General features: G+C 38.0%; 1 pseudogene; it reads right to left on the bottom strand.

Moving 5' to 3' along the window:
- Positions 1 to 2,010: 2,010 nt before the first annotated feature.
- On the bottom strand, positions 2,011 to 2,949 carry LOC101704730 (cyclin-dependent kinase 1 pseudogene; annotated as a pseudogene).
- Between the last annotated feature and the right edge of the window lie 21,850 nt (positions 2,950 to 24,799).

The raw sequence follows: 24,799 nt of genomic DNA, 5'->3' as shown, positions 1-24,799 counted from the left end.
AACTTAACATTATAGTCTCAAGAGCCATTCATTTTTCTACAAATGATTTGTGCTCCTCTTTATGGTTGCATATTAATCATACACACACACACACACACACACACGCACGCACACACACACACACGTCCCACATTTTCTTTATTCATTTGGCTGTTTATGGGCATCTAGGCTGTTTCCATAGTTTAGCTGTTGGGAATTTTGCTGCTATGAACATGAGTACAAAGTATCACTGTAGTGCAATGTTTTTAACTCTTTTTGAGGGGGCAAGATACTCATGAGAGGTATAGCCAGATCAATTTTTAGTTTTTTGAGACATGTTTATACTGATTTTAATAGAGGTTGCACTAGTTTACATTTCCATCAACAATGTAGGATTCCTTTTCTCCCATATCTTCGCCAGCATTTGTTATTGTTGTTGTGTATGTGTTCTTGATGATAGCCTTTCTGATTGGAGTAAGATGGAATATCAAAATTATTTTGATTTGCATTTCCCTAATGGCTAAAGATGCTGAATTTTTTTATATACTTATTGGACATTTGAGAAGTTCTTGTTTATTTCATTGGGTCATTTTTTATTGGATCATTTAGTTTTTTGGGACATAATTTCTTTGAGTTCTTTATTTATTCTAGATATTTATCCTTTATCAGAAGAGTAGTTGGCAAAATTTTTTCCTTTTCTGTAGGTTGTCTCTTTACTCTGTCGATTGTTTCTTTTGCCATGCAGAAAATTTTAATTTAATGTAATCCCATTTGTTGATTCTTGATGTTTCTTATGCTATTGGAGTTCTGTTCAGGAAGTTCTTGCCTATTCCTCTGTCTTCAAGTGTTTTCCCTGTTTCATTTTCCAGCAGTTTCAATGTTTCTGTTTTTATGTCTAGGTCTTTAATCTGTTTTAATTTGATTTTAGTACAGGGTGAAAGAGAGAATCTAATTTTATTCTTCTGTATGTAGATAACCAGTTAATGGGTATCCACTCTTGTTAAATAGTCTTTGTCTATCTTTTCTCCTGTGTATTTTAGCCCCTTTGTCAAACATCAGATGGCTAAAGGAAAATGAAATTGTTTCTGTCCTATTCTACTCTACTCTATTTGTCTACATATCTATTTTTGTGCCAGTATCATGCTGTTGTTATTACTACAGCTTTTAATATGCTTTGAAATCCACGATTATAATTACTCCTGCTTTCCTCTTTTTGCTCAGGATTATTTTGGTTATACTAGGCCTTTTCTGGTTCCATATGAATTTTAGAATTTTTTCTAGGTTTGTGAATAATGTTTCTGATTTTGATTGGAATTGCATTAAATATGTATTATTCATATTGACAATACTGATTCCATTTATCCAGGAACAAGGGATGTCTTTTCATTTTCTAATGTCCTCCTCAATCTCTTTCTTCAGAGTACTATAGTTTTCCTTATAGAGGTCCTCAATATACTTGATATGGATGATTCTTTGGTTTTACATTTTTTTTAGGAGCTACCATGAATGGGATTATTTTCCTGATTTCTTTCTCAATGGGTTCATTAATAGTGTATAGAAATGCTATTGATTTTTGTTTGTTCATTTTTACCCTGCCATTTTGCTGAATTTTTGAATTACCTCTAAGAGACTTCTGGTAGAGGTTTTTGGTCTTCTATGTAAAGAATCATATCTTCTGCAAACAAAGATAGTTTGATTTCTTTCTTTCCTGTTTGTATCCCTGTTATATTTTTTTCTCACCTGATTTCTCCTGCTAAAGTTTTGAGTACTATGTCGAACAGGCAGATATGGGTTTTCTATAATCCCTACCTCTTTTTATTACCTCTTTTTTTTAGATTTATAGTTTTATTATAGTAACAAATAATTGTCACAGTGAGATCTACACACATATACAGAATTATAAATTTATATGGAATAATATTTACATTTTTAAATTATATTCTTAAAATTAGAAAGTGAAGTACAGATTCAGTTTTACAACAAAGAAGAAAAATATAGAAGACAAAAATAGAATCAACAGTAAAAATACAACTATTCATCCTGGATTATAATGTATGGAAACTTTTTCTCAGAAAGGTACATCTTCTTAATCTGATTGTCCAAATTATTAAAATATGGATGATTCAGTGCTATTTTGCCAGAAATGAGTTTAGCAGGATCATAGACTAACATTTTAGAGAGCAAATCCAAGCCATTTTCATCCAAGTTTTTGCCATGGGATGCTAGGCTTCCTGGTTTCCACTTGGGAAATGTATTCTTATAGTCCTGTAAAGATTCCACTTCTGGCCATACTTCGTTGTTGGGAGTGCCTAAAGCTCTGAAAATCCTGAAGAGTTGATCGATTTCTGAATCCCGATGGAAAAGTGGTTTCTTAGTTGCCAATTCTGCAAAATGGTGCCTATACTCCAAATGTCAACTGGAGTAGAGTAACGAGTTGACCCCAGAAACACCTCTGGAGATCTATACCAGAGTATTCCTACTTCATGTGTATATACTCTAATAGGTATCCCAAAAGCTCTAGCAAGGCCAAAGTCAGCCAGTTTAATTGTACCTTTGTCATCAATCAACAGATTTTGAGGTTTTTAAGTCTCTGTGAAGAACTCTTTTTGAGTGACAAAAGACAATACACTGAAGGATCTGGTATAGATAACTCTTAACAAGTGATGAATCCATGAACTGCCCAGCAGGGATAGAATCCAAGTATTTCTTGAGATCCATAGAAAGGAATTTGAAAATGAGATATAATCTGGAATCCTGCATAAGCACATCTTGAAGACTGACTATATTTGGATGATGAAGTTCTTTTAATAGAGAAATTTCCCGAATTGCAGTACCAGGAACCCCTTCCTCTTCACTTTCTAGTCTGATTTTCTTCATGGCTACCACTTGACCTGTAGTTTTGTGTCTACCCTTACCTACAACTCCTTAAGTACCTTCTCCAGTTTTCTCTATTTTGGTGTAGTCTTCCATGGTTGTTCAACAGGTGTGGTAGATACTCGCCTGCGTCTCTCCTCACAGGACCTCCCAGGGCCCTTTTTATTACCTCTTGCCAGCCACATTGTTTGTGCTCCCCTGTGTATCCTGTGGGGCCATGTCAGTTAGTAAGCTCATGAAATAAGCACTTAGCTGAACTGCTGGATAATTAGTGGACAAGCCATTGTATCATTCCTTCTTTCCTATCTCAAAAATTCAAACCAGGGTGACCAAAGCTCTCCTCTTCTGCCCTTTCTAATCTCTTTGTGTTCTCCAGATCCAAGTCTCTTCCTTATCTCTCTAGCTGTCCCTAGTTAGCTCATGTGTTCTTGTGGTCCACTAATTTACTCTTGGTTCATGATCTCCAAATCTCTCTCTAATTTCATCTTTTCTTTCAAGGTTCTATCCTAGGATTAAATTTGGGAAGCAGTAGGCTTCACCGTGGGACAGATCTGAATCAAATTCTGGGTTAGTGAGGCGACCTTGGCCAAACATTGAACATCCCCAAACCTCCATACCTACATATGGGCATAATATTACTTATTATAGTGATTGAGAGTATTATAGATAACTAGTAAAAGTGCTTGGCAATGGCCATCGACTTTCCATGTGATCACAGTGCACCAATCCCAGAGACTGTGGCTTTCAAAGTGAATTTTACACTGACATGTCAGTGTTGTCTCCCTCTCAGCTGACAGGAATGAGGCCAGCCAAGGAGTTGAGGATGGATGGGCAGCCAGGCCATCCTGAAAAATAGGGCAAAGTAGAATTTGCTGACAAGACAAACTGTACAGAGCTTTGTGGAAGTCTGAAAGTGCCAAGAACGGTAAATTTGCTCAGTAGCTCCCTTCAGTCACTCATGCAACATCAAATTGGAACCGTTTGTTCCTATCGTTACAAGCAAAGTAAGCAAATGAATACCTGGAAGCTTTCTTATTAACAAATAAACAAAGCCAGCAGATAAACAAAGTCAGGGAGCAAATAGTGTCAATGACGAACCAGAGGCTTCCTCTTCTGGCTTCCTACTGCTTCCAAAAGCAGTTTCCCCCAATTAGCAGCTTACAAACACTTTGAGGAAAGTCTTGTTCTATGTTTTGATATAGTACTTTCATGCTTTTACTTAAATTGTAAGAGTTTCATACAACCAGGAGAGTTCCTTAAGGGTAGGGAGAAGAAAGGGTGTAAAACTTGGTACACTTCTGACATTAGGCTTGCAGTGTTACCTTTATTACTTCATTTTCTTAAAATTATATGGACCTATCTTTTCAAGGTCCTTGAATGGGTTTAATCATAGAAATATAAAGTCATAAAATGCAATAATTCAACAGATCTAATCTCTTCATTCAACAAATGTGAGAGAAGTCACATGGCTGGTCAGAGATTGAAAAAAAAAAACCCCACAAGTCTGAGATCTCCTTATCCTTTCACACCACAAGTCTCCATGTGCCTGAGACCCAGGGACATTTAGGGTACTGCTGAATGTCAGGGAATATTGGTGAAGATAACTATGCAAGAAAAGAATATTTTCCTTCTTGTTCAAAGGAAGAAAATTCCAACTTCTCTACATTTGAACAATATGTGTGTTACTGGAGTTTGGTGAAACTATATGAAGATCTGTACTGATCTTCCTTTTGGTTAGAAGATAATCTTTCTTTTCTTCTGCTTCTTTTTGGATATTGTTCTGTCATTGCTCGAACTGAGAGAGGCATGTTGTGGCCATTAGGGGTGCTCAGCTGCTATCTGAGATGGAGTCTAAAAAGATAGGAATAACTCAAGTTTTGAAGATGAATATGAGAAGTTACATTAACCGCTCTTGGAAGTGAAATACTTTCAGTTTTCTTTTTATGTGAGATACTTAATGTTTTCTATTTTTAAAGGCAAAGTATTCAGAATTTTACATTCTGCCAATGAAGGAATCTCAAGGAGATTCTTTGAGTCTCTGATACATCATCCACTAAAGAGAAATAAACAATGGAGTATTGGAGCCAACTCACACCAGCCAATTGTTGGCACCTCTCCCTAGCTCAGCCTTCAGTGACAGTACATTGGTAGTTTCTGTGAAGTCATGTGAAAGGTTTGGAATTAGTCATGATATTTGTACCATGAGAATTGGCTAATGCTACAAATCAAACCCTTTTTGAGATTCATTTTATCAGCAGATCACTGGAAAAGATAAAATCACCAGAATCATTAAACACATTAGAGATAATGTGTCTGAAGTATTCATTGATGTGCTAGCTACAGGTAATATAATATATAGTGACTATTTTTACTATTTGTATCAATAAAATATTACTCTAAGAAGAATAATTATATCAACAAGAAAAGGTTACAATACAGATGAATATGATTTCCATGCACAGGTGTGTGTGACAGTAGACAGAACTCCATTCCAAAGGTTTGAAGCAAAATTAGTTCTGGTCTTTGTTGGCTGAGCCTTTTTAAATACAAAACATTATACTTCCAGCTGTGCCAACACTGAGGAGTTATGATGTCAGCTTTAGACTCAGGGCATGGTGAGTGAGCCACCCAGAGCAACTTCCTGATGAGGCAGCTGAGAGAGCTAGCCCCCTATGTCGGAATGGTGGATGAGAGTCATGGCTTTGCTTGATGAAGAAGAGAGAAATTTGTTCTTGAAATGAGGTAGGTGTGTTAATCAGATTTTCATTGCTGTGACAAAATATCTCAGATTAACAACCTAAAAGAAGGAAAATTTTATTTTAGCTCATGGTTTCAGAGGTTTAAGTCCCCTTACTTGTACCTATGGCAATGCATTATAACATGGTGGGGAGTACACAGCGGAGCAAAGCTCTTCAGCTTGTGGCAAGTAGGAGACAAAAAGAGAAACAGGAAAGAGCTGGGGTCCCTATGTTCCCTTCAAGGCCATGCCCAAATTACCGAACTTCTTTCCACTGGGCTCCATCTGCTAAAGGTTTCACCAGCTTCCAACAGTGCTACAGGCTAGAGACTAATCCTTCAACACATGGCTTTTTCTTTTTTAAAACATGGCTTTTGAGGGGACATTTAAGATCCAGCCTATAATAGTAGGCAAATATCTTATGTTGGATTTCCTAGAAAACACACTGTAATGATGTGTATAGGAATGAGGTGTTCTGAGTGAAGGAGGCAGAACTGAGTGGTGGGGGAGAAACTGAACTCTCGTGCTGTGACATCAAAGGCCTCAGCTGATCTTACAGAACTTTGAGTCTGGAATGGTTCTTTAGTATTATAGATATAGTAAGATCTAGTACTTGGAAGTGAACTCCCCTTTCAGAGTGCATAGCCCTAGGCATAGGAACTCCTTTGTTGAGAATGATTTGTAGAGAGGAAGCTGTAATGATCTATCTGTAACCAACATTCTTAGTAGCTAGGAAATGAGAACCTTGGACCTGAAAGGGAACTTGTGATGAAACATAGTACCCTCTAGAGTGGGGGACTGGGGTTCCCAGAACACTTCTTTGTTAGATCTCTCTGCATCTCAGGTTAAATCTCATTAATTAGACAGTTCATCATTGGACTAAAATTTAGGATCCAAAATCTCACCTGTCCTTAATACTTTCTATAGTAACCTAACCAGACTGATGTCATGCTTTTCTTGCAACAAATATCAGCCAAAGAGCTTGATTGCAAGCAATAGAAACCAACTTTAAATGATTTAGTCATAAAAGGAATTTATGGATTAAGGATGGCTGGTAGTCACCAAATCAATAGAAAGCCAAAAGAAAAATCAAGGAAGGTTGGGAAGCAGAAATTATCCTGACCTACACCCTGCTGATCTCAAACCACCAACTTGTCACAGTATATCTCACTGCTTCTGAACCAACTCCCAATATATATCCAGAAGCTGCTGAATGCAACCACAAGACACTCCCACTACTCATGAGCCTTTCTTCTTCTATCCTCCACTGTAACCTCCCCATGACATTCAACACAGTCACCATTGTTACATGAAGTTACTACTGACAATCTAATACAGTGGTATTTTTTATATATCTGTCATTTTTTTAAAGATTTGGCATCCTTATGGGAGTCTCAAATGTCTGAGCTAAGGTTGTGTATTCATACTCTCATTCTGTGTGTATTCATACTCTCATTCTGAGATTGGAAAGGTGATATCTCTGTTATGATTGTCTGTGCCATGGCTGCTACCATGACTCACTATGGGTGAGTCCAAGAAGTAGGAAGGAGATTTATGTGCTGCATCAGAATAGAACTCAATGAGTACTCATTGCCCAGTTCATCTGTATGAAGTGAATCATGTTACTGCTGCACTGATGTGTTTCCTATAGGTAGTATTCTAAGTGATCTCAGTCATTTAAATTATGTACCTTTGCAGATAATTACTGACAATTTTGTCTGAAATGCACACCCATTTCTCACAAAAAGGCAAGCAAACTCTATCTTTCAATCCATTAAAGTCTGTTACAAAATATATTTCAAGTTTCCTTAGTTCTAAGAAACAGACTGATTCAAGCCAACTGAGGAATAAAGGCTCATTGCTTTAAAACACGTTGCCTATTAATGGATTTGGGAATTTGTCAAGAAACAGAATGACTCCAGAAATGGCTTCTGTCCTTCAGGGTGAATTTGGTCTTTCTCTTCTGTCACTTGGCGTCCCTAATTTCTTCTATTTTGGCCCATTTCCTGCTCCAGAACCCTGGTTCAGATTCTAAAGAAACTAATTTCATTGCTTGGCTCATTATTATTTCTCTGCTTGACAGAGAGCATCACCAATCTTTGGCCTGGCTAAAGAGCAAGTTTTGTGCCCACTCAGTCTATTCAATGGTCACTCATGCATTCTCCAAGAATCACCCAGAGCTTCACCTGGTGCTGAATACCTCAGTTATGATGGGATATTGGCTGTGGCAGGCACCATATATGACCTGTTCATGTCAGGGTGCCCTAAGTATGACTCACCTTAGTGAGTCACTTGGGAAATCACTGTCGCTTTTCAGAATATAAAGGAGCCATTATTTAGAAAGCAATATGCTTTGGGCCTGCTAGTATGCATTGTATGTCTTATCTCATTGAATCCTCTCATCTTCTCTGTGAAGTAGCTATTATTCCTATTTTACATATAAGGAAAGTGAGAGGCACAGTGGTTATGACCCTGAGCTAAGGTAGTAGATCTTGGTTTCAAATCCAGAGTGGTCTTGGTTCAGACCTGTGCATTTTCCCTACCCCATGTTACCTTTGTCGACACATTCAAGACCATGCCAAGACATGCCTATCTTAGTTATCAACAGCTTTTTGAAGAGAACTTGCAATGAGAAAACTTTTCTATTAGGGAACAGTTCAAGAATAAAGTAGAATGAAAAGGCGGAGACAAAAGACTAGAGATAAAGTTGTTGGGTGTTGAGCTTAGGCTGCTGCAGAAATATGGTTTCCTTCAACATCTGGCCCTTCAGATGGCCTCATCATCAACCAGTGGAGTGTCAGTCCTGAGTAATGAGGAGAGACTCACTTTACATAGCCCAAGGTAGGCACACCTTGATCCATGAGATCCTTCTGTCTTGTTTATCCAGAACCATTTCAGACAATTATAGCCATCAGGAGCCTCCAAAACTTTCTTGGATTCTGTAGGATAAAGTTAAATCCTTTTATAGGTAGAATTTTAAGGACTTTGTTTAAATGCTTCCTTGTGGTCAGGAAAATTGGGCCTGTCAGGAAAACTCAGTTAATTACTATCTAGCGCTTCTTCATTCATTCATATGCTCTGCAGAGAGGATAATAACATAGAACCTAGAAGATTGCTGTAGAAGGAAATGAGAGTATGTACTTGTACATTAGCCTACCATCACCGAAATTGTTAGTTCTTCTTTGGCTCTTTCTCTCTCAGCCTTCAATGCCAATCATAACTTTTTGTGTCTCTAGGAAGTCTTCCGTGATTAAAAAAACCAAACAAACCTAAAAATAGATGATTTCTAGCACCCTCTCTGTATTTGACCAATATTATGCCTTGTGGGCTGAGTTCATCATTACTAGGGTAACTAACTAGGGTGGGAAGAGTGAAAGGTTGGGCTGGGTTAGATTTAAATGAAGCAAAACCTCAATGTGTGTTTGTCTTAGTCTGTTTTATTGTCGTTATTTTTGCTATTACAGAATACCACTCACTGGGTAATTTATAAAGAAAAGAAATGATATAGCCTATGTTCCTGGAGCTGGGAAATCCAAGGGCACAGTGGCAGCATCAGGTAGTGCTTTTGTGCTGTGTCATACATGGCAGGGAGGATGAGAGAGTATATGAAAGGGCTCATTTTTATAACAAAGCCACTCTCATGAGAGCTAACCTAGTTTAGTGAATGGCCTTAATCCATTCATGAAGGTGAAGAGCTCATAACCTAAACACTTCCTATTAGGCCCTCTTTCCCGACACTAACTACCATGTTGGGAATTAAGATTCTAACACATGAACTCTAGGGAGACACATATGAATGATAGCAGTGTTGAAACCCCACTTTACTGTGATATCTACAATGTTGAGAAATCACATGTGCTTTCTTTAATAAAATTTACATTGTGACCCAGTATGCTCCAGGTACTGCTGCAGGCCCTTGCACATGTATAAATCATAGCATAGCTGGTAAGTGAGAATATATAGGATTTAAACCCCAGTTCTTGGAGATTCAGTATTCAAGTCCACAATTCCCCTGCATCTTCCACAAATCCAAGCCTTCCTTGCCTCAAGAATCCAAAGTCTATATTGCTAAGGATGCATTTATTCCTTTTCTTTTAACTATTTTATTAACAATAAACCTTGTTAAATTATATTCATCCTACATTATCATATATCTAATAGCACTTTCAGATTTTATTTTTATTCTTGCTGGAATACTTTCTCCAAGAATCTTTATAAAGAAAATCTTTTTGTAATAAATCTATTGAGGCCTAGAATGTCTAAAATTATCTTCACTGTGTCCTTAAAATAAATAATGTTTTTACTAGATATAAATTTCTAAATACAATTAGAAAATAAGAAAAAGACACAAGGAGACATAATACCAAAGAATATATATGGAGGCAAATAAGCACATGGAAAGATGTTCAACATCACTAGATATTAGGGGAATGCAAATTAAGGTCATGACAATGTACCACTATACATCTATTAGTGATCTAAAACAAAAAAGAGTGACAATACCAAATGTTATTGAGGACATGGGGACACTGGATCTTTCACACACTTGTTGATAGGTAGGTGAAATGCTATAGTCACTCTGGAATATAGTTTGGCAGTTTCTTCTAAAATGAAGCACAAGTTTACTATATGGCACAGCAGTTGTACTACTCAAGAAAATGAAAATAAGTGTCTACGTAAAAACTTGAACAAAAAGTGTTCACAGAAGTTTTGTTTGCAATAGCTCCAAACTTGGATCAAACAAAACACCTTCCTATAGGTGAATGATCAAATAAACTATGGTACGTTGATACCAGGAGCAATGAAATGAAATGACCTACTGATATATGCAAGAGCCTGAATGAATGTCCAGGGCATTGTATTGTTTGAAAAAAATAACTTCAGGAGGTTACACACTTTATGGTTCTGTGCATACCATTCTCAGACTGACAAAAGTATAGAGATGGGGAATAGATTGGTGGTTGCCAGTGATTAGGGATGATGAGTACATGTAACTATGGAAGGGTAGTGTTGTGAGATCTTTGTGATGATGATACCCTGTTTCTTGATAGCAGTGGTATGGCAAGAGTATTTCCAAGTGATAAATAATATAGAACTATTTTTAAAAATTATCTATTATTTGAATACTTACAGAAACTTCTATAGTCTACATTATTTTCTTTCCATTGTTTCAAAAAATTACTTAGAAGAGGCCCAGGGATTTAGCTCAGTGGTTCCGGTGCCTGCCTTGAAAGCACAAGGTCCCAAGTTTGATCCTCGGTACCCCAGTACCAAAAAAAAAAAAAAACTACTCGGAAGATTTTTTTTTCCTCTAGTGTTGCTGATGAAAAGTATGGTATCAAGGAGGCTCTTGCATTTTTGTAGTTAATATGTTCTTTTCTCTCTTAAATTTCTCTCTAATTTGTCAAGGTGACTGTCAAATAATGAAGGATTTGGCTTCTCTTTGTCCTAGGTTCCTGACATGAAGCTTCTAAAATCTTTGGTACTTTTGTTATTCATGATGGGCCCATAGCTAGCTTTAAAAGTGGGACTTGTTACCAGACAGATGAACCATGTCATTAAAGGGCTTGAGATTTTGAGCCAGTTTGACCTTCAGGAAGGTGAGAGGTGGCTGGAGGTTGAGTTCAATCATGTGGCTAATGATCTAATCAATCATGACTGTGTAATGAAACTCCAATAAATACTTTGGATGTCAAGCTTAGTGGAGCTTCCCGATTAGTGAACACATTACTATTCTAGAAGGCTGCTATGCTTTGATTCTGTGTGGCAAGGTCATAAAAATTCTTTTTTTAGGACCCTGAGAGACCCTTCATGGTTTTTTCCCCAGAAATACCTCCCTCAACTTTTTTCAGTACTGGGAGTGGAATCCAGGACCTCACACATGCTAGGAAAGTGCTTCGCCACTGAGCTATAGCCCCAGCTCTTTTTATTTTATCTTGAGACAAGCTGTGTTGCCCAGGCTAATCTTGAATTTGTTATCTGCCTGCCTCAACCTCCCAAGTAGCTGGGATTACAGGAGTGTGTCATGATGTCTGCCTATGATTTGCATTCTTTATCATTTTAATCCAAACAGGATTTTCCCAGTTCTATGAGTCAGTTTAGCAAATGGTCAAACTAGAGGATGTTGTGAAACTCTGAAATTTGTAACCAGTCAATCAACACTGTGGGTGGCCTAGGGACCCACAGTATCTGCATCTTGCTTCTAAAGTGAGGGCAGTTTTATAGAGAACTAAACCCTTTACTCACAGAGTCTGCCCTGATTCCAGGTAGTTAGTGCCAGAACTGAATTGGTGAAAAGAATAGTGGGCTTTTCTTGATTACCCATTGTGGTTTTTATGTGACTCATTCGTTCTAATGTTTTCCCACTTTTTATTCTAGGATATTCTTAGTAGTTTGTCCTTCATGTATTTCCTGTCTTGTGTTTTTCCTCTTTCACTGAGACCCCCTTATAGGTGCAGGATGCCATATATGGAGTTTACTGGGGAATTGTCCTTGGGCCAGCACCTGGTGGGGAATGAAGAAAGCAGAAGTAGTCAGAGGAAGAAGTTAATCTGTGATGTAGTGACAGCAAAGGACTGACTGTTCTTCTCACTGGGAGTGGGGAGGGCCCTTTAGAATTGTCTACCCTTAGGGCTGTACTAGTCATTGGATCTAGGGCGTCCTCCCAAGAGGATTTGAACTGGGATAAAGCATGTCTTTTCATCTGAACTAGAGAGGGCCTCAACTGAGAGCTGTAATTCAGCAGTGCAGTCTTCAGGGAGTACAGAGGAAATGAGCACTTCAATATGTTCCATGGTTGGAAAACTGGAGTCTATAGACCATATCCAGCCCACTACTTGGTTTTGTCAGTAAGGTTTACTTAGTGCTCTCGTGTGTGTGTGTGTGTGTGTGTGTGTGTGTGTGTGTGTGTGTAGCTTCATATGGTCTTTCCTATGTTAATGTTTATTTTTGTCACTCTTCTCTTTTTCTTGTAAAGAGATCAGTTGTATTGGATTAGGACCCAACCTAATGATTGTGTTTCAACTTCAACCTGAAAAGACCCCTTTCCAAATAAGGTCAGATTCACAGTCATTAAGGATAAGGACTTCAACCTATCTTTTGGGGAGTACAATTCAAACTATAACAGTCAGAAAATATCATCATTTTCCATGAAAGGACACTTTCTCAGGGCAAAATCTCAGATCCACACTGCAGGAGTGATAGACAGTGAGTGACTCAACTCTTGCTCACTGGCAGATGAGACTCGGCAGGCAGTTGTTGCACTGGAGATTCCTTCATCTGTTGGTCTAGTGACCAGAGGCCAGGAGGCAGCAGATTCTTTCCAGACCCAGAGTATATACACCCCTAGAGTTGCTTAAGCTTATCTACTAACCACCTTGGCAGGCTTGTATATGTTTCACAGCATCTTCTTTTAAAAAAAGAAGAGAATCCACCAGCCAGGAAGCTGTCCATACCAGAGCCAAGTGAGTCACAGCCAGCAGTGCTCTCCATGGATTAGGAAGTCCTTACTATCTTTCCACCAACACATCCAATTCTTTTCTAAAAGAGCTTTATTCCCAGAAGGTTCATTTTAAAGTTTTATTTTCTTTTTGACAAATAACTATTATATTTACGGGGTACAGTGTGCTGTATATATATATATATGTATATATATATGTATATATATATATATATACACATATATATACACACACACACACACACACAAATTAGGCTAATTAGCATATCCATCATTTAAAAAACATCATTTCTTTGTGGTGAGAACATCTTAAATCATCCCATTTAGCTATCTTAGAATATATAAAAGGATCAATTTTTTTGATGAAGCATTATCCACTGCAAAAGATAACCCTGATGGATACCAAATGAAGGTTACCTTCAGAGAAGTGATGGCCCATGCTTAAACATCAGCTCCTCCTATAGGGGAAGTCCCAATATGGCCTTTGCCAACTGCTATGGTGTAAGTACTCTCACTAGGATCAATTTCAAAAACCTAATTTGACGTCACTGAACACAGATTTGGGAGGAAATGTGTGCAATCACTTCCTAGGGTGTGAAGTGACAGCACCCTACGAAGTATTTCAATAGTGTATGGGTAGGGAGGGAACATGTGGCTTGAGATCTACAAGGAAGATGTTTTGGAGTAGGTAGGATTTGAAATGGAGTTGAAGGTGAGTATAATTTGATTCTAACACTATACAACCACATGAGTTTAATAATTTCTAGCTGTCTCTGTAGAGTGTGAGTTCCTGAGGGCAGAGAATGTGTCTTTGTTGTATTCCTATAGCTGCGATCTCCCAAGTGTTTGTTGAATGCATTAAAAATAAATAAATGGAGAGGTGCAAGGAATCTCAGGGACATTCATGATATGAGCAGGATACAGGAGAAGGAAAGGAATACAGAGGAAGTTTCAAGTTCAGTAAACAATCTATTTTTGCTGGAATACAGTGCTGGGATCAGTTACTAGGACTATGTAACAAACCACCTCAAAACTTAATGCCTTAAATATCAGCATATTGCTCATGAATCTGGAATCCAGGGCTAGGTGTGGTGGTGCATGCCTGTAATCCCAGCACTTGGGAGGCTGAGGCAGGAGGATCACCATGAGTTCAAGGCCAGTCTGGGCTACTTAATGAGTTCAAATTCAGCCTGACCTATATAGCAAGACCCTATCTCAAAACAAAAACAAAACAAAACAAAACAACCAATCAGGGCTTAGCAGGATCAGCTCATTTTGTTGGACTTGGCATCAACTGGGGTCACTTAAAAGCTGAAAGTTGTTATCATCTAAAGGCTCCCTTACTTGTCTGTCTGGAGATTGGGCTGGGATGATTCAAAGAGCTGTGGATTTAAACAGGTGGAGCTGCTTGAACAACTCTCTAACTCCATAAGGTCTGTGCATATGGTTTTCCAATATGGTAGTCACCAGACAACTTCACTTCTTTATGACAGTTCAGGGCTCCCACTATGTATGTGCTGAAGAAGCCAAGTCAGTAGGAAGCTGTATCCTTTTGCTGCCCTAAATTGGGAAGTCACATAGCATCACTTTACTGTAGTCTATGGATCAAACAATCACAAGCTCCCATTCAGATTCAAAGAGAGGAAACCTAGAACTTATCTCTAGGGAGAAAACTATCAATAACATGTAATACAAGTGTATGGCATAGGATATATAATATATTACATAATTATATTATACACTATATTATATAATGCATCATATATTATATAATATATACAGATATGTATTATGTACTATATTATACTGTATAATATATATTATATAGCATTTTCTGGAAAATACAATCTACCATGTGTGGTAAATTATAAGGTTGGATGGTTGGATGGAGCTAGATTTGAAGAGATCTCAAATGTCACTCCAAACACTTCCCCTCTAGAGAGATTAATGGACTAGTTGCTCATTATCCCACACAGTTTCATATGTGCAGGCTTGTCATCTCCATCAAGCCTGTCAGACTTATGACAGTAGCAATCATATCTTAAGGATATCCTTTTCCTTAATATTCTTAAATTGTACATGAATTCAAGTGTATGCCTGTCTAGTCCAACAATGATGAAAACTCAGACCAGATTGGATGTGCTTCTTGCCTGTCTCTCAGCTGGTGCAAACCTACATGTTCTAGTACACTTGAGGAGGTGATAATGAGGTGGCCCATAGTGGAATTTGCTGCTGACAATAATGAATATCAAATTTGTTAAGAGCACATCTAGACTGACCCTGGGCTTATTGGCCAAGAGCTCAAAGAAGAGGCCAAATCTACAGTGTTGATTCTTGTAGAATGTTTGACCTCTAATGCTGATTCCATCTGTGAGGGACCTTGGATCGAAATTGGCTTACATGGTATGGACTCCAAGTCACTAGTTCCTTCCATTCAAAACCTTGGCCTTTCCCTGCAGAGTCTCCCTGCACCGTGTTTGAATGGTATTGTGGTTTAGAACTAACATGTTCTCCCAATGTCTCACATGTTTAGAGGTAAAGCTTTAGGAAGCCAACTGGATCATGTGGGTCATACTCATCAGTGGATTGAACCATTGATGATCTCATAGATGAATGTGCTGTTAAGAGATAGGTCCTGCATGGAGGAGGTGGGTCAGTTGGGGCCATGATCTGGGTGTATTCTTGTCAGTATCTTCTTCCTGTCTCTCTGCTTCCTGGCTGTCATTGGTTGAGCATATTTCCTCCTCCATACCCTTCCACCATGCTGTTTCTGTCTTAAAGCTCAATGACCACTCATGGACTGAATCCTCTGAAGCTGTGAGCTAAATAAACCTCTCCTCCTTTAAGTTGTGGGGTCAAGTATTTCCCAGTGATGGGAAAGTGAATAATATAGAGTTAGGTAATAATTGGCTTTGGTTGTCTTTCTGAGATAGATGAGGCTGAGGTGCCACTTGAGTTTTGGACAAATATTTGTCCTCCATTCTTTGCTAACATCTCTGCTTGGAATAAGGAGGAATTTGATTATGGCCATAAGACAGTCATTGAAAAGAATCATGAAAGCATTTGCTCTTTCTTACATTTGTCAAACTAAACATGCTGCCTATTGGGAGGAGATGGTTTGAAGAGTAGGAGATGTTATTATAAATAAAATAAAATCTCTTCTCGTGTGCAACCTAAAGTGGACTAAGTTCAAAGGTCTGGAACTTATAACACATGTTATCCCTAGAACAGCAGTGCCTGAATATAATGTACAATTTACCCATAATGTAAGCTGAGAGAGAAAGGTAGACATCAGCTTCAGGCAGCTACCTAAGCTTTTTTTGTGTCTGTAATTTTGAATACAACTAACACATTCCTTATGTGCTGCAAGACAAAGACAATGAGGGTGTAACAGCTTGGAGCACTGAGGTGCCCAGTACTAAATATATTTGTAGGACAAGGTCTGCCTGCATTTTAAAAAATAATGAACAATGATGTTGAGTAGCTGACTTCAGTTCAGGAAATTGGTGTGTTTTTCATTTGTTTCTTTGGTTGGATTTTCAATTCACTGAAGGGTTTTCACAATAAAATCTCCACTGAGATGAGGAGTGCAGACAGAAGGGAGTGATGCTGTTTTTCTGAAGCCTGTCAAACAAGCGGCTTAACTCCAGCAGCATGTGAAGATGCTAATGCAACTAAAGTCAATACTTGCAATCCTTCCTACAGTAGCCATTTCATTTTTTACTTACTGAAAGCATTGTAAGGCTATTGGTTATATATTTAAGCTGGCCTATTACCACTTGATTGCCCCAACTCTGCAAAAAACTCTAAGTTCCTTTTTAGTGAAGATAAAGTTTGAGAGTATAGAGTCCTTGTTGTTTTATAAGTTTTCTGTCTTGTGTGATCTGTTTAAAAACTGGGAGATCTATTGACTGAAACAGATGGTTGTTATAAAGATTTGTTATGTGACATTTATGTATCACCCATTTTCAGAGATTAGGAATCTTGTCTCTCTTGTATGTATCTGTAGGACTTGTTACACATAACATGCAAAAAAACCCACTAATTTGCCAATTTCTTTTTCCATCTTTCCTAAAAATTGTATATATTTAGGTGTTCCACATGATGCATTTGCTATATATGTTTACTAAGACAACTATTATGTCGGGCAAATTAACATATCTATTACGCCCTTAGTTGCCTATTTGTGTGCGTGTTGTAAAAACATCTAAAATCTATTTTCTCAGTATTCACTACTTTTTTTGTTGTTTTGTTTTTGGTACCGGGGATCGAACTCAGGACCTTGCGCTTGTGAGGCAGGGGTCAGAACCACTGACCTAAATCCCCAGCCCCTCACTACTATTATTAATTGTATTATGAATTGTAGTCATACAACTCTACCTTATGTGTCTAGACATATGCTACAATACTACAACTTTGCATTGTTTGACCTACTTATTTCCATTTTTTCCACTCTGGTAAGCATCATTCCACTTTCTGTTTCTATATATTTAGCTTTAATTAGATACCACAAATGAATGAGCCTTTGCAATATTTTTCTGTTTCTGGATTATTTTACTGAGCATAATATACCTGTTTCATCCATATTGTTGCCAACGGCAATATCTCTTTGTAAAATGTGGAGTAATATTCCATTGTGTGTATGTAACACAGTTTCTTTATGCATCTGTCAATCTCTTTCCACATCTTGGCTATTGTGACTCATGCTATCATGAACATAGGAGCACAGGTGTTTATTTCATTTCCTTTGTATGGATATCCAGTGGCAGGATTGCTATGTCACGTAGTAGTTTTATTTTCCTTTTTTTGAGGAACCTCCATACTGTTTTCTGATGTACAAGGGTTCTTTTTCCTCCACATCTTTACCAACACTTGTTATCTCTCAACTTTTTGATCACAGCCATTCTAACAGATGTGGGGTGATATCTCATTGTGATTTTGATTTGAATTTCCCCAATGATTAATGGTTTCAAATACACTGTCATTTACATATTGGCCCTAATTGTGTCTTCTTTGAAAAGATGTCTATTCAGGACTTTTACCTACATGTTAATCAGGTTGTTTGTGTCTTACTTTGTTTTATTTGTTATTGGGTTGCTTAGGTACTTTATATATTTTTAATATTAATAGATCAGATAAATGATTTGCAAATATTTTTCCTAATCTTTTCTGTTTGATGATTATTTCTTCTGCTGTGCAGAAGGTTCTTAAAGTAGTCCTATTTATTTCTGCTCTTGTTTCTAGAACTTTTGGTATGCTATCTAAAAATATCATTACTAAAGTCAATATCGAGGATATTTTCCTCCCATGTTTTTTCCTAGGAATTTTACACTTTTAGGTCCTGTATTTATCTATTTATCAATGGCCTTTTGTCCATTTTGAGTTGATTTTTATATGTAGTATAATATAAAGTTCTAATTTCATTATTTTCCATGTGAATATTCAGTTTTTCCCAATATCATTTATTGAAAAGATTATCATTTATTCATTGTATCTTCTTTGTTGCCTTGTCAAAAATTAGTTGGCTAAATGTGTTTGTGATTATTTTTGGGCTTTTTATTCTGTTTCATCAGTTTGTATTTGTTTGTATTCCAGTACCATTGTGTTTTGATTCTATACCCTGCAGTTCTGTTTTACTTTCTTAAGCTTGTTTTTAACTCTTTACAGTCTTTGGTCATTCCATATGAATTTTAGAATTATATTTTCTATTTCTGTGAAAAAAATGCTCTTGGAATTTTGATAGGGATTACGTTGAATCTGTATATAGCTTTGGGGATACTGTGGATATTTAAACAGTATTAATTTTCCTACTCCACAAACACAGTATATCTTTCCATTTATCTGTGTCTTCTTCAATTTTTCTCATTCGTATTTCATTCTTTTTGGTATGTAGGTCTTCACTTTTTTGGTGAAATTTATTTGCATTTTATCCGTTTTGATGCTGTTATGAATGGGATTGTTTTCTAGATCAGTAGTTGTTGTATGATATTTAATAATTTACCTGCTTTTGGCTTGACTTGCAGATAAACCCTTTCAGAGAAGTGATTATCTTACTGCCTTATAATCCGCACAGTGGTTTCCAGGAAAGATATGCTGAGCCAGTATGTGTTGATCTAATTTCAGTGAAAATTCAGTAAGATTTGGCATTTGAACAATACTGGCTCATATTAGAGTGGGGCCTGGAGTGTTTGGAATGTGCTCTATGACCTTACAAGACCCAGTCTCAACAGTAACTTCAGTAGACCATGGATATGACATCAATGACATTTCGTTCTGGCCTAGAATTTTTGTGTGCCTGACACCATTCTAGATACTTTATCTATACTATGCCATTTATTCCTACAAACAACTCTTGGGTGCTGTTATTTATCTTCAAGTTTACCTGAGGCCCAGAGATTCAGAAACATGCCCAAGACAAGACAAATCAGGTGTAGCAGCTTTAAATCCAGGTACTTTGGATCCAGAGAATGTTTTTACCCACTGAGCCATATTGCCCTTTAAGAAGACCTATATAGATGCATACTCTATGCCAGGCAGCTTTCATGTAAATTCAGTTAATCTTCACAACAAGCCCAGGAGGGTAGTACTCCTATTACCTGCATTTGCAGATAATGAATGTAAAGTTCAAAGAAGGAAATGAGTTGTAGGACCCAGACTCAAACCAGGAGGTCTTGTTTCCAAGCTTATCTTCTTAATCATCATGCTTCAGCATTCTCACAAGAGTCACTAGATGGGCAGAAGGCTAATCTTGAACTGATTTGTATAGGTTTACAGAGCAAGATGTGGTGGATCATAGATTCTAAGAAGATACTGCAGTTTCCATCAAGGCTAAAAGGACTATATCCCTTGATAATTTGGGGGCTGGGGTTATGAAGGGCTTTTCTCCCAAATGGGCTAGTTTATATTTTGCTTGGAGTGTTTTATGATAGAGAGACCAAGGCCCAGGGATTTTTGTTTTTTTCCAAGGGTTTGGGTACAAGAGAAGAGAACTGATGAGTAGGGACTGCTGCTTCCCTATACTCTAAGCATGCAGTGTGCAGCATGCAGTGTGTGCAGTTGGCAGCAGCCTAGGTAGTAGGTTGTTCCTGACATACTGGACTGCAGCAGCTTTACAAATACATAGGGCAGGAAGCAGCAAGAATGAGTACATGGTGCTTGTCTCCTCCTGTCTACCCCTGAACTAAACAGTCACTCTGCTTTCAGGTCATAAAAGAAATGGAGCATCCAGCAGGTAAAGGGAGGCTGTTTGTTTGTTAGTGGGCTTGGCATAGGTGAGTTTAAGAAAGAGATGCATGAACAGAAACCATAACTTATCAGCTGTAATTTACCCAAACCAATGGGATACTTTTCCTTTTAAAAATTCCTTTTTCTCGCTCCTACTCCCAGACTGACTCCTCCTGGGACTATGTGTGGGAGATGAAGAGCTGAGCCCTGAACTTGCAGACCAAGATGGGTGGTGACCTCATCACAAGGGTCCCCAAAAGCCCCCTGACTTGGCCTCACAGGGAACTGGGCCTCCTTGGCAGAGCCCTCTGTCCATCCTTGGACACTGGGGTGCCCAGGTTACCAAGGGACACTGTGTATGGCTGTTGGCCTTAGGACCTTCCAGGGCCTTCCCTGGGTGGCCTGAGCCTTCAGGCAAGTGGCATGGCCAATTCACCAGCTGAGGAGCTGTGGGGAGAGCACTGGAGGGCTAACGAAGGTGTCTGACTCCATTTTGCTCCTGGTGTCTGATGTTGGTAGGCAGCTGGCATTGAACAGTTGCTGTGAGATTTTGCGAAATGCCATAGGCAAGAAAAATAGCAAGTCCCTATTTAAAGGGAACAATCCAGGAGGAAGAGATGACAATCATAAATATCTATGCACCAAACACTAGTGCGCCCAACCATATAAAACAAATACTAGCGGACATGAAAAGTCATATATGCACTAATACAATTGTAGTGGGGGACCTCAACACCCTACTGTCACAAATAGATAGATCAACTAGACTAAAAATAAGTAATGAAATACTAGAACTCAATCAAACTCTTGAACAAATGAACTTAACAGATGTTTACAGAGTCTTCCACCCCACAAAATCAGAATACACATTCTTCTCAGCTGCACATGGGTCATTCTCCAAAATAGACCACATACTCACACACAGAACATGTTTAAATAAGTGCAAAGGAATTGAAGTTATCCCCTGTATATTATCAGACCATAGTGCGATGAAATTGGAGATCCATAGCAAAAGAAACTCAAAAAATTTCATAAACACGAGGAAATTGAACAACACACTTCTGAATAACCAATGGGTCACAGAGGAAATTAAAGAAGAAATCAGACAGTTCCTTCAATTAAATGACAATGACAATACAACACATCAGAATCTATGGGACACAATGAAAGCAGTCTTACAAGGGAAATTCATAGCAGTGAATGTGCATATTAGGGAAACAGAACGAGCCCAATTAAACAACCTCATGCTGCACCTCAAGCTTCTAGAAAAAGAAGAACATGACAACCCCAGAGCTCATACAAGGGAGGAAATTATAAAGATCAGAGGAGAAATCAATGCAATAGAGACTAAGAGAACAATACAAAAAATCAATGAAGCCAAGAGTTGGTTCTTCAAAAGAATCAACAAAATTGACAAACCCTTAGCCAACCTTGTCAGAAAAAAGAAAGAAAAGGCCCAAATCCATGCAATTAGGAATGAAAAGGGTGAAATTACAACAGACCCAGCAGAAATCCAGAGCATCATCAATACCTACTTCCAGAACCTATACACCAATAAGATGGACAACACAGAAGAAATGGACAGATTCCTAGATACATATGAATTACCAAAGTTGATGAAGAAGACCTAAAAATTCTGAACAACCCAATATCAACCAATGAAATTGAAAATGTAATTTAAAACTTATCAACTAAGAAAAGCCTGGGCCCTGATGGCTTCACTGCTGAATTCTACAAGACATTTAGAGAGGAACTTCTGCCACTACTGTTTAAACTCTTCAATGAAATTGAAAGGGAAGCAATACTCCCAAATTCATTCCTGGAAGCAAGCATCACCTTGATCCCCAAAGCAGAGAAAGATCCAACTGAGAAAGAGAACTATAGGCCAATCTCACTAATGAACATAGATGCAAAAATCCTTAATAAGATAATGGCAAACAGAATGCAGAAGACCATCAAGAAGATCATGCACCCTGATCAAGTGGGATTCATCCCAGGGATGCAGGGATGGTTCAATATAGGCAAACCAATCAATGTAATACACTATATCAATAGAATCAAGGACAAAAATCATATGATTATCTCCATAGATGCAGAAAAAGCATTTGACAAAATCCAACATGCATTTATGATAAAAACCCTACAAAAAATTGGAATAGGTGGTCTCTACCTCAAACTGATAGAAGTCATCTATAAAAAACCAACAGCCAATATCATACTAAATGGTCAAAAACTGAAATCCTTCACACTAAAATCAGGAACAAGACAAGGATGTCCATTATCACCACTCTTGTTCAATAGAGTTCTGGAAACATTAGCCATGGCAATTAGACAAGAGAAAGAAATAAAAGGAATAAAGATAGGAAATGAAGAAGTCAAATTGTCATTATTTGCAGATGACATGATACTCTATATAGAAGACCCCAAGAACTCCACCAAAAATCTTCTAGACTTAATAACCAAATTCAATCAAGTAGCTGGTTACAAGGTCAACACACACAAAAATCAATAGCTTTCCTCTACAAGAATGACAGACTCACTGAGAGAGAAATAGGGCAAAGAATTCCTTTCACAATAGCATCCAAAAAACTGAAATACCTAGGAATCATCCTAATGAAAGAAATCAAAGACCTCTTCTCTGAAAACTATGGCACTCTGAAAAGAGAGATTGAAGATGATATCAGAAAATGGCCAGACATCCCCTGCTCCTGGATAGGAAGGATTAATATAGTGAAAATGGCCATACTTCCGAAACTGCTGTATAGATTTAATGCAATTCCAATTGAGATCCCAGCAGCATACTTCATGGACCTCGAGAAAACAATCCAAAAATTCATTTGGAGCAAGAAGAGACCCAGAATAACAAAAGCAATTCTAGGTAACAGAGACATGGCAGGGGGTATCACAATCCCCAACCTGCAACTCTACTACAAAGCAAACAGCATGGTACTGGCAAAGAAACAGACTTGAGGACCAGTGGAACAGATTAGAAGATGCAGAAACAACTCCAGACACACTCAGCCATCTCATCTTCGATAAAGGAGCCAAACACCCTCACTGGAGGAAAGATAGCCTCTTCAATAAATGGTGCTGGAAAAATTGGGCTTCAACTTGCCAAAGATTAAAACTAGACCTGTATTTCTCACCATGCACTAAACTAAAATCGAAATGGATTAAAGATCTAAATATTATAATAGAGACTCTGAACCAGTTGGAACAGAGGTTAGGTAGAACCCTTGAAGACCTTGGTGTAGGAAAAGATTTTATGAACAAAACCTCAGTTGCCAGTGAACTAGCACAAACAATCAACAAGTGGGATCTCTTCTTATTAAAAGGCTTCTGCACAGCAAGAGAAACCACCAGCAGTGTGAAGAGACAACCCACAATGTGGGAAAAAATCTTCACCTGCTCTTCCTCAGACAGAGGTCTACTATCTCGAATCTATAAAGAACTTAAAAAGATCACACCTCCCAAATTTAAAGACCCAATCCAAAAATGGACATCTGAAATGAACAGACATTTCTCAGATAAAGAAGTAGAAATAGCAAATAAATACATGAAAAAATGTTCAACATCACTGGTCATTCGAGAGATGCAAATGAAAACAATGCTGAGATTCCACTTCACTCCAGAAAGAATGGCTGCTATCATGAAATCAACCAATAACAAATGCTGGTGGGGCTGTGGGGAAAGAGGAACCCTGCTCCTCTGCTGGTGGGAGTGTAGAGTGGTGCAAGCTCTGTGGAAATCAGTATGGAGATACCTCAAAGAACTAGGACTGGAAGTCCCATTAGACCTCCCTCTATTCCACTGCTGGGGCTCTTCCCCAAAGAATTAAAAGAATCATACCACAGTGACATATATGCCCCCATGTTCATAGCAGCACAGTTTGTGATAGCTAAAACTTTGAAACAGCCCAAATGCCCATCAACTGGAGACTGGATAAAGAAAATGTGGTCTTTTTATAAAATGGAGTACTACTCAGCCATAAAAAATGAGAAATTAGAGACATTTATAGCTAAGTGGATGCACATTGAGGCGATACTCTTAAGTGAAATAAATAGGACACACATGTGTAAATATTGAATAGTTTCTCTGGTGTGAGAAACTGAAAGTGTAAATAAGGACTAAATGTATAATAGGTAATGTGAAATAGGAAGAAAAGGGGCAAAGGGGAAGGAAGTGGGAGGGCTAAGGGAAAGGATAGAAGGGAATAGGATTAATATGAGAAAATGGAACAATAGGAACAAAATCTTTGTAAATAGGGAGGAATGGAGGGGTTGAAGGGAGGGCTGGGCAAAGGTGAAAAATAAGAACCAAGAGAGACTATGTAAAGGTTCAAATTTCCAATGATGAATGTCATTATATTGTATACCTAAAATGTACCAATGATTACAATGAATAATTGATAAAGCAAAATAGGAAGAAAAGGTCCAAAGGGGTAGGGGTAGTGGGAGGGGCAGGGGAAAGGAAAAATAATGAGAAAATGAAAAAATGGAAAGGAAGTCTTTGTAAATAGGGAAGGA

The sequence above is a fragment of the Heterocephalus glaber genome, unplaced genomic scaffold, assembly GCF_053883595.1.
Source record: "Heterocephalus glaber isolate CG9 unplaced genomic scaffold, H.glaber_assembly_v1.0 deba00000347, whole genome shotgun sequence".
In the NCBI taxonomy this organism is placed as follows: domain Eukaryota; kingdom Metazoa; phylum Chordata; class Mammalia; order Rodentia; family Bathyergidae; genus Heterocephalus; species Heterocephalus glaber.
This window is presented reverse-complemented; position numbering and strand designations above follow the sequence as displayed.